Source organism: Marmota marmota, unplaced genomic scaffold, assembly GCF_001458135.2.
Source record: "Marmota marmota marmota unplaced genomic scaffold, marMar, whole genome shotgun sequence".
Taxonomy (NCBI): Eukaryota; Metazoa; Chordata; class Mammalia; order Rodentia; family Sciuridae; genus Marmota; species Marmota marmota.
This window is the reverse complement of record NW_026000229.1, coordinates 408,661-424,063: the sequence shown is the minus strand read 5'-3', so window position 1 is coordinate 424,063 and position 15,403 is coordinate 408,661.

The window sequence follows — 15,403 nt, the reverse complement described above, 5'->3', positions numbered from 1 at the left end:
TTATTACCAATCCAAGTCAAACTTAAGGAGGTCAGTAAAACAAAGGTACATAATGCTCTTTAAAGTCACTTGGAAATATTCTCTGAATTTTCAACCATTTTCACTATCTAATTACTGATTCTATAAATGAAAAGGTCAAAGAATTTTTTACTGTATTTCCAGTTTTGTTTTTCTAAACAATAATTCTGAATAGCTAGAAGACAAAGAAAAGTATGTGAGTGTTTGTGTGTATACACATGTGCACACAGTTACAGAATCCAGGATTGTGAAAGTTTGCAGTTAAAGATGCCAAAGAACATTTATTTATACTTTCATCTTTTTATTGATGTAAGACTGTATGAAAGACTTTGACTGGAATTTGGAGATAAAATGGTAAAGTATCCCCATTTTCCATTCTCCGGAAGTTTAAAGAGTAAAAGGGAAGACGGAAGAAGGGATCACTGCCATCCAGAGGGGTAAGCTGTGGGAGCCAAAGTATGGGCTATAATCCTGTCAATGAGACGCCCACCTCAGTGGGTGAAAAACACAGACTGAGAGTTATCTGTTTAGGCCTGGCTACATTTTTGGGCCCAGTGCAAAATGAAAACTCAGGACCCTTTGGTCAAAAACTGTTAAGAATTTCAAGTTGACAACAATAAATCATTAACCCAAAGTGGGACCCTGTTTGGCTTCCCAGGTCTCAGGCTCTGAAGCTATGCAAATGCTAGAAATGTAATCACCGGAGCACCCATGAGCCACTGTGCTAAGTGCCATAGCAGGTCACAAAGTGGTACCTCTGTTCAGGTAAATCAGCAGCTGATGGGGGAACCATGAAAATTAGTTGGGCTTCAGGTATGCTCATCAGGAAAATTTTGCTCTGCTGAGATGACCATGTGGGGGTCATGCCATTTGTCTTTCTAAATGGCAGTTCTAGGAAGACTAGTCCTACTGGGGAGACATTCCAACCAATAGGTACAAGTTGACAATGAGCCCTACTGGGGGGTAAAATACTTCTACCTCTACCCCTCCCCCCATTTCTACTCAATGATACAGAGGCTTAAGTATGGATTATTTTTAGCTACAAGGAAACATTTGGCAAGAACAAGGGGGTACGACCATCAGTATAAATGGAGTAAGGAAGCCAGTGATGTAGCCTTCCCCACTACCTCATTCCTCTAGAAGTTTCATGAAGTGACTTTCCTAGCCCTCTCACAAGGTTGTTCTGATGGTAGCACTTTCTTCAATAAGTTGATGGTAGGCTATAATATGGGCACATTAAAAATGGTAAATCCTAACACTCACTTCCCAGAAGAACAGTGTAACTCTTTGTAGTCTGGTCTTTCATTCAGTATGATAAAAAATAACTCTTCAAAATACCCACCTGCATTTTGTTTATACCTATCCAAAAAAGCCCTAGGACTTCACACATGCTTGCTTTGGACATTTTCTTTCCACTGGTTTTGTCGAATAACATTCAGAGAGAAATTTTGCTTTACAAAGTTCCTAGACCATTGATTTTCCAATAATCAAAAACACTAGAATGAGAACTTGGTCTAAGAAGAATAATCCTTCTGCAAATATTGACTCTTATAATAAGTGTATGAAAGAATTACAAAAAAATGGTTTGCTTTTAATACCTTTAAACTAACCAACCAAATCCTGTGGCATGAAAAGCCTTCTCTGGGTCACTTGTGATGAAGCAGAGGGGAGGAAGTACCTGGACCCTCTAAACACATTCCTTCCACCAGCATTTACAGATGACATTATGAAGGGTCACAGAAATTAAGTTTCACTCAGCCACTCATTTCTGGAAGACTGGATTTTTGTTGAGTGAATAGAAAGTTGAACAGCATTTTGAAGGTTTATTGAGAGACTATTATTTGAAACCAGAGTCATTGTTAATATGTAAAACATTTTTTTCAATTAAATTTATTTTTAGCTGATACATAAAATTGTACATATTAAGTGATGTTTCAATGCATGTATACATGTATGATATTTAAAACAGAGTAAATACATCCATTTCCTTAAATATTTATCAGAAAGGTAGAAAACATTTGATTTTAACAAATTTCTTTTTGAAGTTATTTGCTTATAGAGTACCCTTCTTCTAGGCTGTTCTTCTGCACCTCCTGTTCTTTGTGTGCACAGAGAAATGTCCTTAATTCCGTGCCTTTTCTGTACCTGATCTTTCAGACTCAGATTCAGTTCAGACTCTGTTAATTTAGTCAGAAAAGAGTTGGAGTGGCAGAAGGATGAGAGAATAGAGGATCATGGGATTAAAAGAGGAGAACACATGTAGATTTTGTTACCACTGTGACAATGAAGATGCAAAACTCTTCTATTATCACAAAGGTATCCTTTGTGCTACAACTCACTACCAATCTCTTCTCCATCTTTATAATTTTATCATTTCAAGAGTGTTTTATAAATGGCATTATATAGTATGTAACCTTTTGATATTGGCCTTTCCCCCACTCAACATATTCCCCTTGGCATGGTATAGATTTCCTCCAGCTTGGTTAGCCATTCATCTGTGAGGCACTCTTGAGACTTCCAGTTTTGGGCTATTATTACAAATAATGCTGCTAGAACAATTATGTACATTGTATGTATGTGTGTGTGTGTATGTGTGTGTATGAGTGCAGACATAAGCCTCCATTTCTCTGAAATAAATGGCATAAATCCTTCTGTGAAAAATTCACTCCAGTCATGGGCATATTAAATCAAAACAAGTTATCTACTTCCAAAATGGTGGGACAGGCATAGGAATTCCCTTTCCAAAATAGGAAAATAAGCAAGAAAAAAAAGAAGTAATAGTCCCCAGTTAAGTCCAAAACACAACCAGGAAAATAACATTTAAGTCTTAAGCTGAAGAATAACCTCTTTGGACTTCATATCCTAAATACAGTGCATGTTGGTGTGGCAGTTGGTCCCTATGGCCCTGGGCAGCCCTGCCCCTCTGCAGCTCTGCCCTTCTGCAGCCCCGCCCCTCTGCTTTGCTATGCTCAGCCCACGTTGCAGCTGTCTCAGATTGAAATCTTATATGTCTGCAGCTCTCCCAGGCTAACACTGCACTCTGGTAGCTCTATAATTCTGAGATCTCGGTGGCAGCCCTGCTCCATAACTCCTCTAGGCATTACCCTGGGACTCTGTGGTAGCTCTGGTTCTGACCCCAGTTTTGCTCAGCATTGCCCTAGTAGAGGCTCTGAAGTGACTCTCCCACAGTCAGGTCTCTGTCTGGACCTCTAGGTCACACCTATGACTTTCCTTCCTTCCTTCCTTCCTTCCTTCCAATCTAGGTGGAGAAGGTCATGGCCCCAGGTCTCTTGCATTCTGAGAGCTGCATAATTAATCTCATATAAATGCCATAAATGTTTATGGCTTGTGCCTTCCAGAGCTGGAGATTGAGTTACACCTGAGTTAACCTGAGTCATATCTGTAGTGGCTGAGGAGTGCTGTGTTAGAGTGCAGGGAGCAGATATGGGAGGCAGTCTTGACCAGTAAGCCTAGGGAGGGTGTCCACGGCCCAGCCCCTGAAACCATTCTACCCTCCTACAGCTCTGGACCTCTGATGGAGAAGGGGCAGCCTCAAAGATCTCTAAAATGCCTTTGGGATCTTTTCCCATTGTTTTCATGATCCTGTCTATTCATACTAATCTCCTTGGCAGATGTCCCTCAGCCAAAGCTTTGATTTCCTTTCCTGAAAATGTTCTTTCATTCCCTACCATATAGCCAGGTTGAGAATTTTCCAAATCTTTCCACTCAGTTTCCCTTTTAATTATGTATCCTATCTTTAAGTCATCTCTTTGCTCTCTCATTTCACTTTAAGAAGTTAAAAGTAGCCACACAGCAGCCTGAATGTTTTGCTGCTTATAAATTTCTTCTACCATATGTCCTAATACATTGCATTTAAGTTCTACATTCCATAAAGTCCTAGAACATGGACACAATGCAACTGTAAAACAGATATTCTTTACTCCATTTACCTTGTTGTGTTAGTCTTTTTTTAAAATACTGGAGGCAAGGTACTTCATAAAGAAAATGGGTTAATTCACAATTTTGGAGGCTGCAAGTCTGAGATTGGCTACATTTGTTCAGCCTCTGCTGTGGGTCTTCTAGCTATGTTGCAACATAGCAGATATCATCATTGTGGGAGTGCATGCAGAAGAGATCCCATGATGAGACAGAGAGAAATTCAGGGGCCATATGTCCTCTTTTTACAATAATCCTCTTTTGGGGTCTCATAGTACTGCATTACTCTCTTCTGAGGGTGATGCCAATGCCTAATTGCCTCCCACTAGGCCCTACCACTTAAACATTCAAATCCATGAACATGGAATAGATCTTTATTTCATATCTTTCATTAGAATTTTGTAGTCCTCATCATTTAAGTACTACACTGTCAGGTTTAAAGCTATGTATTTCTCACTTATTTTGATTGATTTTTTAAACTTTATTTTATTTATTTATTTATTTTTAATATTTATTTTTTAATTTTAGGTGGACACAATATCTTTATTTTATTTTTATATGGTGCTGAGGATCGAACCCAGTGCCCCACACATGCCAGGTGAGCACACTACCACTTGAGCCACATCTCCAGCCCCTACTTATTTATTTTTATGTGATGATGAAGATCAAATCTAGTGCCTCACACATGCTAGGCAAGTGTTCCACCACTGAGTTACAACCCTAACCCTGGTTTGAATGTTAATGGCATTTTATTTTTTATTTTGGTTTCCATGTGTTCTCTGTTAGTGTATAGAAATACAATTTTTGCATGTTGATTTTGTATTCTATGACTTTGTTGAACTCTACTTACTAGGTCTAGCTTTTTGTACACTACTAAGTACAAATGTACTACATAATGTCTTCTGCATTGGAATAGCTTTCTTTCTTTCTGATGAATATGCTTTTATTTCCACTTTCTGCATTATTGTGTTGGTTAGAACACCAAGTACTGTGTGGAATAGCAAGCAGTGATGATTGGGACATCTTTGCCTAGTTTTCTGTCTTAGGATAGAAGTCTTGAATCTTCACCATATTGTATAATATTAGCTGTAAACTTTTGTAAGTGCTTTTAACCAAGTTGGGGAAGTTTTTCTTTAGTCCTATACTTAAGAGGATTTATTTTTAAATAATTAACATTAAAGTGCTTTTTCTGCATCAGTTAATATGATTGTACAATTTTTCTTCTTAAGTTATTAATATGGTAATTTTCAAATATTGACCCTGCTTTGCATCACTGGAATAAATTCCTCTTGATTCCTCTTGGTCACAGTGTGCAATTGCTTTTACACATCACTGGATTATGTTTGCTAATTGTAGGAGATTTTTATATCTGTATTCATAAGAAACATTTGTCTATAGTTTTCTTCTTGTACTATCTTTGATTGATTTTCATAGTAATGCTATTCTAGTTTTGTAGATGAGTTGATAGATTTTCTGAAAGACATTATATAGAACTGATACTATTTATTATTTATTTATTAAACATTCAATATACTTCTCCATTGAGACCATCTGGGTCTAGAGATTTCTTTTTAGAGTTTTTAAATTATGAATTTAACCTCCTCACTTTTCATAAGGGTACTCAAATCATCTTTTCTTATTGGGTGAGTTGTGGTGTTTTTATATGGTCTATTTCATCAAAGTTGTAAAATTTATGTATATAGAGTTTGTAGTACAAAATGAATTTTAATGTCTTCAGTTTTTTTTAATGGTGTCCCTTGTTTAATTACTGATATTAGTAATTTGAATCCTCTTTTTTTTCCTGTGTTGTTATATGTGTGCGAATTTTAGTGATATTTTTCAAAGAACTAGCTTTTTGTTAATTGATTTTATTTATTTAAATTTTTAGTTGTATTGACTTTTTGCTCTTATCTTCATTATTTACTTATTTCTTTGGGCTTATTTGCTTTTCTGTTTCTGGCTGCTACTGCTTTTACTTTTTATTTTTGTTTTTTAAAGGGGTGGGGGTTCTACCACTGAGTTATATTCTCAGCCCTTTATCATTTGAGACAGAATCTCACTAAGTTGCCAAGTTTGGTCTTGAACTTGTGATCTTCCTCCTCAGTCATGTAGCTGGGATTAAAAGCTATTTCTGATCTCTTGAGAGGAAGGTTTAGATTATTGATTTGAGATATTTCCTCTCCTCTAATTTAAGTATTTGGAACTATAAATTTCCCTCCCCTTGCTGTGCTCATAAATTTTTGTTATATTTTCATTTTCATTCAGCTCAGTGTATTTTTTATTTCCCTTGAGATTTCTTCTTTATTCCACAAAATATTGAGGAATACGTTGTTTGGTTTTGAGATTTTCTCATTATCTCTCTGCTAATTTGGTTTCCAGTTTCTCTATGTTGTGGTCAGAAAACCCATTCTATGATTTCAACTCTTTTAAATCCCTGAGGCTTGTTTTCTCATGCAGAATATCGATTATCTGAGTACATTTCATGGATGTGTAAAAGGCATGTGATTCTGCTGATGTTCAGTGTTCTACAAACATTGATTAGGTCCTGTCAGCTTATGGTTTGTTGAGTTTTTCTGTATCCTTGAGGATTTTCTGTCTAGCTTTTCTCAGTGTTTAAGTAGTGATACTGAAATGTCTGAATATAAGTGTGGGATTGTCTACTTCTCCTTCAGTTTTATTACTTTTTGTACTGCAGATTTTCAGTTCTGTTGTTTGGTGCACATGCATTTAGGATTTCTGTTCTCTTAGTGCATTTGTCCCTTCCATTATGTAATATCCTTCTCTGTCTTTGGTAATATTCTTTTTTTGTGAAGTCTTCTCATCAGCTGCTTAAATATCATCTCTTGATTTCTTTTGCTTGATGCTTACATTAATAGACATTTTTTCAAACTTTCATTTTCAACTTACTTATATTGTTTTACCTGAAGGGAGTTCCCTGTAAAGAGCACATATGTGGATTGTTTATTTAGTACACTCTACCTGTCTTTTTCCTTGAATTGGTGTGTTTAGATCATTTCCACTTAAGATAATTTTTGATATATCAAGGCTTACCTCTGCCATTTTTTTTTCCTGTATGTTCTCGCTGCGTTTTATTTTTCCTGGCTTTCACTGGGTTTCTTGCACAATTTTTAGAACTCAATTTTGATTTGTCAGCAGTGTTTCTGACTGTGCTTCTTTGTATAATTTTTAAAATGGCTCTAAACTAGGTGTTACCTACACATAACTTATCACCACATACTGGCAATTCTTCCTTCTCGTCATCATGTTACCCTCCTCATTTATGATATGGTTATAAAACACAGTTCTTTAGTACATCAAGAATTTCATTAAACATTTTACCGTTATTTGCTTCAAACATCAAATATTATTAAGGAAACACAAGAAGAGAGGAGGCAGAATAATCATTGGATTCACTCATATTTTTACTATTTTCATACTTCTCATGTTGTCCCTCAGTCTCTTACATTCTTCATTGATCATTTCCTCTCTACTGCAAGAACTTCCTTTAACCATTCTGTTAGGTTAGGTCTGTCTGTCAGCAACAAATTCTCTTATCTTTCACATGAGACTATATCTCCCTTCATTCCAAAAGAATACTCTTATTGGATATAGAATTCTGGGTTGACAGTTCTTTTCTTTCAGTACTAGAAAAATGCTGTGCCACTCTTCCCTGGTTCCAATGTTGCAGACCTGACATTTGCTGTCATTTTTCCCCCTATACATCATGCAGGCTAATTTTAATACTTTTTTCTTATGTTTTTAGTTATTGATGTGTAAAAATGACATGTCTACAGGTGGATTTCTTTGAGTTCACCCTACTTAAGGTCTAATTTTACTACAATGATGAACCTATAAGCTTATGCGTTTTGCCATTTAGAAAATTTTCAGCCACTAATTCTTCTGCTAATTTTTTGTTGCCCCTCTCCTTACTCTGTTCTTCTGAGACTCCAATGACATGAAAATTAGATTTCCCCCATACTCCAACAAGTCTTGGAGTCTCTGTTTATTTTAAAATTTGTTTCCCAGCTAATCCTGTTGCTCAGTGGTAAAGAGCTTACCTAGCATGCCTGAAGACCTGGGTGCCACTCCCAGTACTGGGGGGAAAAATCTAGCCTTAAGTCTGTTTTCACTATGATGTTTAGTTTGGGTATTTTCTCTTATTTCATCTTTGAGTTTACTGATTCTTTCCTTTCTCCTTTTCATTTTGCTATTGAGGTCTTCTTATTTCATGATATAATGAGTGCTTTGAGTTTTTTTTTTTTACTATAATTGTATATTTTTCTTACTATTAACCAAGATCTATATCTTATTAAAGCTTTCTAACAACTTTCCTTTCACACCCCTCTGGCAGGAGATGGTGAGTTCTGCCTTTTACTGTCAGTTACTTGAAAATGCCCAGGTTTGCTACTTGACCTCCATTAACACCTGAGGGCATGACTCTTTACTGTGGGGTGCATGAGGAAGTCCCACCAGTGGTATATACTGCATGGGAGGGAGTGGGGCATCTTGTCATTGCTCCTTATGTGACCACCTCTGAAATAATGTGTGATGGCCTTAATGCCACTGAACAGTGGTGAAAGTTTCAACTTTTCTGTAGACTTCCTATGACACCATCTCAATGAGGAAGGTGAAAGCTGCCTGACTGAAATCAGAGAATAGGCTGGAGATATATAGCTCAGTGTTAGAGTGCTTGCCTAGCATGCACAAATCCCTGAGTTCAGTTCCAAGCATGTGTGCGTGCACACACACGCACGCACACACACACACACCCCAAAATCAACTGAGTGAAAATGGAAGTCTAGTCTCCTACACGGTTTCCATTGACACCACAAGAAAGTAGAGGACTGGCTTCCTATTTGATCATCTCTGACACTACCCTGCTAAGGTTGGAGGGGTTGGGGTTTGGACACAAATGTGGAACTCTAGGTTCTATATTCTGTATTTCTAGTGTGGGTAAGGGTAGAGTCTTATCTTTTAAGATGTAGCTTGTAGTTTTTGGTCTGTCAGGATTGCTGCTTTCCTCATCCTTTGACTAGAAAGGAAGTTTTTCTTAGGCTTTTTTTTCTGTGTTCATTAGTGTTTCTCAGTTGCCCACATCTCCATTTTCCGATCTGCGATTTTTGAGGCAAGAATAAAACCCAGGGAACTCACCACCATGCCATTTTTCCTATGTCTTAAGCTATGCTTATTAGGAGAAAGAAAAAAATGTACATCTATTCCATCATTCCAGAAATGAAAGTCTAGTTGATTGAGATTGATAAAACAAAGATGCCAATGTAACTCAATAGGGAAAGGATAGTCTTTCAACTAATGGTGCTGAAACAAATAGACATCAAAATAAAAAAATGAACTTTGGTTGTTGCTATAGCATACACAAAGACTAACTCAAAATGTATCTTAGACCAAAATATGAGTTCCAACTATAAAATTTCTTGAAGGAAACTAATAGAATATTTTAGTGACTGTATTAAAGATTTACTAGATACAATACTAAAGTTCAAAGTATAATGGAAAAAAATAAATTGGACTGACTCAAAGCAAAAACACTTTAGCTCTTCAAAGTCAGAGTTACAGCAATAAGAAGATAAACTAAGTCTTGGCAAAACTGTTATCCAACAAAAATTTTGTATTTATAATATGTAAAGAACTGTTATGACAACCCAAATAAAAATGAGCAAAATAATCAAGTAGATACTTCATCAAAGAAGATACACAAAAGGCGGATGGGCACATGGAAATATGCTCAACCTCATGAGCCATTAGGGAAATGCAAATAAAGTCCACAATGAAATACCACTACATGCCCATTAGAATAGTACAGATGACGGAGTCTGCCCATAACTGAGCATGAGCAAGGATGTGAAGCATACAGAACTCCCCATACATTGATGATTGGAATGAAAAACAAAGCAATCATTTTGGAAAACATTTTGGCTGTTTCTTAAGAACTTAAACATGTACCAGCCATATGACCCAGTGATCCAAATCCTAGGCATTTATCCAAAGGAAACAAAAGCATATGCTCACAGGAGGACTTGATACAAACATTCATAGCAGCTGATATGTAAACTGGAAACAACCCAAATGTCCACCAAGAAGCAAAAAAATAAACAAATCATTGTGCTTCCATACAGTGGAATACTACTCATCAACAAAAGTGAACTACTGGTACAGGAAACAACATGGATAAATCTCAAAGTAGTTAAGCTGATTGAAAAAAAAACACTAAAAAGTTAATAATCATGTATTGAGTGAGCCCTTTTATATGAAATTCTACAAAAGACAAAACAACTTAGAGTGACAGAAAGAAGAACATCCCTCCTGAGAATGGAGTAAATAGCTGCCAAAAAGGGCAGGAAGGAGGTTACAAAAGAACATGAAGGAATTATTGTGGATGATGGCTATCCTTATACTCTTGACTAGGGTTGTCCTTTCGTTAGCCTCATAAAATTGTGCAGCTTAAATTTGTATGACTGAATATCAGTCAATTGTACCTCAATAATACTGACTGCAAAATAGCTCATGGGTTTGTGCTGAGGATTAAATGAGACAACAAGCAAAGCAATTAGCTAAGAGCATCATTTGGTTTTTATTCCTTCTTCCTCCATATAAGAAATCAAGTGAGTGAAGTGGAAAAAAAAAAGAGCATTTCCCCTCTTTTCATGGAACTTGACAGAGTCCTGAATACCAACCACAAAGATTTCATTGAAGTTGGGTCCAACTGCTTGAGTGGGAGCACGTTCATTATATTGGTTTACAATCAGTAAAAAACTGATTTCCTGTTTTCAGCAGGAAAAACGTTGCTGTCAGGACTTAGTCTTTCATTAAAGTATTTAATGAAATTAAATTTAACAAAATACTTTAATCTTTGTCTCCTTTTCCTCACTTTAATTCCTTTCTGCTTCTGCTGACTTAAACTCCTTTAAATCTTCATCTTCATTTTCTTTGCAATTTTTACATCTACTCTACGAGGTTCTGTTGGGATTTGTCTTGAAATCCTTTAAAATTCCTTACCCCTGGTCTATTTTTCCTGTACTTTTTACAGGAGAATTCAAACAAATTAACAATTTTAAAACAGAGTTGCCAGTATTTTATTCACTGACTTTACAGAATTTTTGCAGCTTTTTGGGGGAATACTGGAGATTGAACACAGGACCTCATCCTTGCTAACCATGTTATCTACCATCAAGCTACATCGCCAGCTCTAAGACATTTTTTTTGAAGAGTAACTGATCATTATTCTTTTCTTCCAACTTTGTTCTCCCATTCTCTTCTCTCCCCGTTCTTTGGTTCCTCTCTCCTTCCTGGCAAATCATTGTGTAGACCTGTAGATGCACTCTGAGAACTATGGGATAACAGCATGTGGGTGGGAGGAGAGTGACTCATTGGCCTATGAATAGTGAGTTCTGAAAAATCAGGTACATGGTGCACAGGGGGGAGTTTAATCAGTATTACTAGAAAATGATTCAATCTAAATTAATTGGACTTACCAGGTAGAGTCAACCATCCACAAACATTTGCTAACCACAAGTTTGACAGCAGGCAGGCACTATAACAAGCTCTTGGCAGATGGGAATTCTATAATGCTTATAGAATCTTACCATGTTCACATTGTAAAAGAGCATGTATGTTAGAACAAATTATATTCTATGCTTTTATAGTTATGCCAAAATAAATTCTGTTGTCATGTATGACTTAAAAAAACAATAAAAATGAAAAAGCAGCTTTTAAAATTTTTATTTTTTTTAGATATACATGACAGTACAGTATATTTTGACAAATTATACATACATATTCTAATTGGGAGTCCATTCTTGTGGTTGTACATAATGTGGATTTTATATGAACATAGAAAAATAATGTCCAATTCATTCTATCTCCTATTCCCATCCCCTTCCCTTCCCTTCATTTCCCTTTGTCTAATCCATTGAACTACTACTCTTCTCTCCCCCTCCCTCTTATTGTGTGTTGGCATCCTCATATCAGAGAGAATATTTGGCCTTTGTTTTTTTTAATTGGCTTATTTAACTTAGCATGATAGTCTCCAGATCCATCCACTTACCAACAAATGTTTTAAAGTCATTCTTCTTTATGTCTGAATAATATTCCATTGTGTATAGGTACCACATCTTCTTTATTCATTCATTTATCGAAGGGCACTTAGGTTGGCTCCGTAGCTTAGCAATTGTAAATTGAGCTGCTGTAAGCATTGGTGTGGTTGCATCACTGTAATATGCTGATTTTAAGTTCTTTGGGTATATAACAAGGAGTGGGATAACGGAGTCAAATGGTGGTTCTATTCCAAGTTTTCTGAGCAATCTCCATACTGCAAAAGAAAAAAAAAAGCATTTTAATCTTTATTTGCACTGTGTAACCTGGAATTTATAGCTGCAGGGGATTTATTATGGATTCTAAATAAAATGTGTAATTCCATAGAAACATTGTGCTAATTTCTTTGAGAAACGTCATTAATCTGACAGTGTACTATATCACATATCCTTTAGTAGAGGCAGAGTGAGTTCCTGAAGTGGTTATAATATTTGTTTAAATTGTCTAACAAACTAATGAACTTGTTTTAAAAGTTATGTTTTCTGGATGGATAGCAAGACTCAGGCTTATTTAAGACTCTATTTTTGTCCATCTTTCAAAAGATAGGTAAAGTTTATATCATAAGTATATTTAATGACTTACAGACAGTCTTTGGTTTAGCTCATTATAGAAAATTCATTTGAAGAATTTTATATAGGTTTCTGAAGGTGGCCTCAGATCACCTGTGAGAGAATATGATTCAACTGGGATCTTATCCAGATCTTGTCTGTCTTCACTTAATTGCAAACATTTTAGCACAGAGCAGTTTCTTGTTCCTTGTGATAATGATCAAATCACTGGACATTTGCTTAAGTCATTTAATGACTGTATGTGTCAATGTTAATCCTCTTACCTGTTGTTCTTTATGTAAAATGCAGGAGGATTAACTGGAGAAATGTTACATCCTTAAGGACAGAAGCATCATGTTCATTTATATATCCCTAGTGCTTGGTATCTGAAATAAGTAGGCCCCAAATCAATATTTGATGAGAAAATACATGAATGAATGCATGGGCCAAGATCATATCTATGGTTGAGGTTTTTTTAATTATTATTACTATTTTTGGTGCTCTGGGCCTTGTGCATGCTAGACAAACACTCTTCCGCTGAGCTAGGTTATCTTTCCTGGGATGAGCAACCTTTTGGTTCCTGTCCATAAGCACTAAGTAGAGGCTGACTTAACTAGCTTTAGAGGTATCTGCTTATTCTGAGATTCTACATTTATTTTAGTATAATGAATGATAACAGCAATTCTAAGGTATAAACATAGGGAAAGATCAAAGGGGAAAAATGAAAATAATAGAAAATCAAAGAGAAGGGCCCTGAGGACGAAGAGTGAGGAAAAGAACAACAAAGATAGGGGAAAAAGGGAGGGAGAGACTGGAGAGACTGACAGGAAGATGAGCGAAAGGAGAGAAAGGTGAAAAGGCATTCGTTGGCTTAAACGAGCAGTTGAAATCTGGTGGGTGGAGGCAAGTGAAAAGTCAGGGAGGAGGCAGAGGAAGAAACCCATGGACAACTGGGCTACTGGGAATATCCCATTGGCCTGTGAGCAAATGGGGTCTCTCATCAGTTCTGTTTACAAGTTAGCAACAGAGTGGACAAATGTGTCCTCTCGGACCTAGATGTTACTTACAGTCTGACCCAAATGAAACAGAGAAGAGGAATGAGACTCTTTCCTCTTGAGTTACATTTTAGCAAACCTTGGCTTACAGCCTAGATCTTAGAAGTAGGCCATCTCTGATAAAGCAATGCAGACTGCAGATGAATAGATCTGAGGATCTGGTTAAACTCAAAGGGCTTAGACAAAGGCACTGGGGATCTGCAAAAGCAAACCAAAACAAAAACACCATTTCCTTCCAATACATCAGAGCACTACTCTCTTAAAATAATCAGGAAGAATCTCTCTCTTTCTCTCTTTCTCCCTCCCTCCCTCCTTCCCTTAGAAAGGAACTCTTATTCACTGTTAGTGGGAATGTAAATTAGTACAGTGTGAACTAGAACAGTGTGGAGGTTCCTCAGAAAACTGAAAATAGAACTACCGTATGATTCCAGCGACCCGACTTCTGGGTATATATCCAAAGGAAATGAATTCAGTATACCTGCACGTCCATGTTTATCACAGCTTTAGTCACAATAACCAAGATATGGAATCAGTCTAGGTGACCATCAACAGATGAATGAATATATAAAATGATGTGTGTGTGTGTATACACACATACACACACACACACACACACACACACACACACACACACACATATATATATATATATATATATACACACACACACACCATTATTTATATATATGTATATATATAATAGATAATTATTTATATATGTATACATATATAATAGAGAATTATTAAGTCATAAATAAGCATGAGTTATTGATAGTGGCTGTAAAATTGTTGGAACCGGAGAGCATTATGTGAAGTGAAATAAGCCAGACTGAAAAAACAAGTAACCTCATAAAAAGAGTCAACCTGAATTTAGAAGAGTGATTAGTAGGGATTGGGGAGTGGGAGGAAGGGTAGGAAAAGGCAGGTTGGATATGATCAATGCACATTGTCTGCATGTATGAAAATATCACACTGAATCCCATTAATATGTGTTGAGAGAAAGAATGAAAGAAAGAGTGGGTCTGTTCTCCTACTCGTATTTCAACTCAGGCATTGGGGAAACAGACTAGCCTGCCTAACTTTGTGCAATTAGTGGTGAAAGTAGAAAAGGAAATATGAAGAATCCAATTAGTCTAAACTATGTTTAACATTTTTTCTCTTTTTTCTTAAAAATGATTAATCAACTTTCTCTCTTCATCACAAACTCATTTTTGGTCGAAAACCACTGCCATCACTTACTCACTTTGTGTAAAAACTCAGAGGATTTGGAAAGAGATATCTTCTTGATTTTTTTCTCACCACCAGGCAAAGACTCTTCTCTGCTCTGGTGGAACATGCAGGCTGAATTATTCATGTGCTTGCCTGCCAAGTCAATGTGGAAAGTATGTTGAAAGCCCATATAAGCAGACCTACTCCAGACCTACATCTTCATCCTGCTTCTCTGTGCAGAGAGGAAGATTCATTCTTTGAATTAGTTGCTGCTGACTGGGTCAGAGCTACTCGTGAGACCAAATTCTTTTTTTTTTTTTTAAATTTTTTATTGTGGGTTGTTCAAAACATTACAAATTTCTTGACATATCATATTCCACACTTTGATTCAAGTGGGTTATGAACTCCCACCTTCACCCCATACACAGATTGCAGAATCACATCAGTTACACATCCATTGATTTACAAATTGCCATACTAGTGTCTGTTGTGCTCCGCTGCCTTTCCCATCCTCCACCCTCCCCCCTC